Source organism: Schistocerca serialis, unplaced genomic scaffold, assembly GCF_023864345.2.
Source record: "Schistocerca serialis cubense isolate TAMUIC-IGC-003099 unplaced genomic scaffold, iqSchSeri2.2 HiC_scaffold_1242, whole genome shotgun sequence".
NCBI classification, from domain to species: Eukaryota; Metazoa; Arthropoda; class Insecta; order Orthoptera; family Acrididae; genus Schistocerca; species Schistocerca serialis.
The window spans coordinates 457501-460000 of record NW_026047450.1 but is presented as its reverse complement, the minus strand read 5'-3'; the positions used below and the strand labels follow the sequence as shown (position 1 = coordinate 460000).

General features: G+C 63.3%; 1 pseudogene; it reads right to left on the bottom strand.

Annotated features, from left to right (window-relative positions):
* Positions 1–2500, bottom strand: part of LOC126436675 (large subunit ribosomal RNA) — a 7955-nt pseudogene that overhangs the window by 3227 nt on the left and 2228 nt on the right.

The window sequence follows — 2500 nt, the reverse complement described above, 5'->3', positions numbered from 1 at the left end:
CTATCACTGTCGTGCTGCCCTCGTAGCACCGCTCGACATACTCGACAAAGCAATCCGGCAGGCCATGCGCCTTCAGCACAGGGCGAAGGGCAGCATGATCTACCGAATCGAATGCCTTGGATACGTCGATCGATGCCACAAAGACAGAGCGGCAGGAGCGAACTGCGTCGGTGAGAGCAGTGTCCAAGATGAAGGTATTTTCCAACATCCCATCCCGAGGGATGAATGCCCGCTGACGTTCGTCCACAGCACATGCGCGCATCAGGCGTGACGCGAGAACCTTGTGAAAGGTCCGCGCCAACACCGAGCAGACCGTAATGGGGCGAAAGTCAGCGGGGGATGTTGGTGCAGCCGTTTTCGGGAGAAGGGACGTCCGCGCGCGAAGCAGGCGTTCCGGAAGGGCGCGGGCCAGAAGGAAGAGATTCATCACTTTCACCAGGACTTCATGCGGCAGGCGCCGCAACTCCGCTGGGGTAAGGCCGTCCGGCCCGGCTGCTGATCCCCTGGGCGGCAACGCGGCGGCGACCTCCTCATGTGTGACCGGCCCCCATAGGCACTCGGGAGCGACAGGCTCCGAGTGCGGGAGGAGGCGGTCACGAATGAAGCCCGCGGTGGAGATGGGCTTCTTAGTGAAGAGGTCCGCCCAGAAGTCCAGCAGACCAGGGATGGCAGGTGGCGGCTGGAGCAGGGTGCCATCCAAGAGGCCGCGCACGCAACGTGCACGCGACCGTCGGAAGGCATCCTGCGTTCTCGCGTACTCCCAGCGGCGCCGCTTGCGCTTCTGCGTCGGCGGCGCAGCAGGCGGCCGCTTCGATGGTTGGCGCGGCCGCTGTGTCCTGGTGATCGATCTCTCCCCTCCGGACCCGACCGACGCAAGGGCATCCGGGAGCATGCCCAGGATGACATCGGGCGGCGTGCCCCGCCCCAGACCTATGACACGATCCAGGGCAGAGAAACGCTGGGCGGAAGCGGGTAGCCCCGCCAGATGCTCCCAGATGGCGGCGTCAGTCGGCCCCTCCGGCGGCGGCCCGGTGGTGTCGGCCGCGAAGTCCTCGGCTGCGTCGACGGGCGGCGCAGCGGCCTCGCCCGCGTCAGGCAGCGGGCTCGCTGCTCCCCGGCGGGACGCCGGCTCTTCCCCCCGACCGATCTCAAGCGCCTCCATGAATTGGCGGACAAGCTGCTTGTGGGCAGCTTGCCGCCGTCGGCACTTGATTGCCTCAAGCGTTCGGTCGGGGAACATCCTGATGAGCTCTTGATTTACAAAGAAGAACCGGGCGTCCCTCTCGAGGAACAGTTCGGCCTCTGCCTTGGCGAGCAACAGGACTTCTTCCTCCGTCCACCTCGCGCGATGCCTCTCCGTGACGATCTCCGCGTTGGCGGCCGCAAGGTGTTGGCGGCGGCGATGGACCCCGAGACCGTTCTTGGTGGTGAAGCTGCGGTGGCACTCACTACAGGCGTATACAGCTGCAAAAGTTACAAGATTTTCGGCACGGCCGGTTGGCCGGCTAGGTGCTGGGGGAGTTGGGGTGGCACCTTCAGCGGAAGGGCCACCACTTATTCTTTGATTACTGCCCCCAACTAAAAAAGGGATAGTGCGAGGGGGGGCTGGTAACCCCCCCAAGCCCCTGGTGCGGTCTTCCACTCTGCGAAAATCAGCGGGCCCACGAGAAGGGGAGAAGACCGCAGGAGAGGAGAGGCTAAGAGGGCTAGGCCCATGTATTGCGCATCACTCTCCCTGTAACTATAACCCAAGGAAGGCACCTCACAGCAGCAGCACGACTACATCAAGACCGCACTTCGAAAAGCCAAGTCCGGATGCAGCCACACCGCCGCCACTTGGCCACCTTAAGAGAGTCATAGTTACTCCCGCCGTTTACCCGCGCTTGCTTGAATTTCTTCACGTTGACATTCAGAGCACTGGGCAGAAATCACATTGCGTCAACACCCGCTAGGGCCATCGCAATGCTTTGTTTTAATTAGACAGTCGGATTCCCCCAGTCCGTGCCAGTTCTGAGTTGATCGTTGAATGGCGGCCGAAGAGAATCCGCGCACCCGCGCGCCCCCGGAGGAGCACGCTAAGGCGGACGCGGCCTCGCAGCAAGGAAGATCCGTGGGAGGCCAAGGCACGGGACCGAGCTCGGATCCTGCACGCAGGTTGAAGCACCGGGGCGCGAACGCCGCGCAGGCGCGCGCATCCTGCACCGCCGGCCAGCACGAGGCCGACCAACGGCGAGAGCAGACCACGCCCGCGCTAAACGCCCGCACTTACCGGCACCCCTACGGCACTCACCTCGCCCAGGCCCGGCACGTTAGCGCTGACCCACTTCCCGACCAAGCCCGACACGCCCCGATCCTCAGAGCCAATCCTTATCCCGAAGTTACGGATCCAATTTGCCGACTTCCCTTACCTACATTATTCTATCGACTAGAGGCTCTTCACCTTGGAGACCTGCTGCGGATATGGGTACGAACCGGCGCGACACCTCCACGTGGCCCTCTC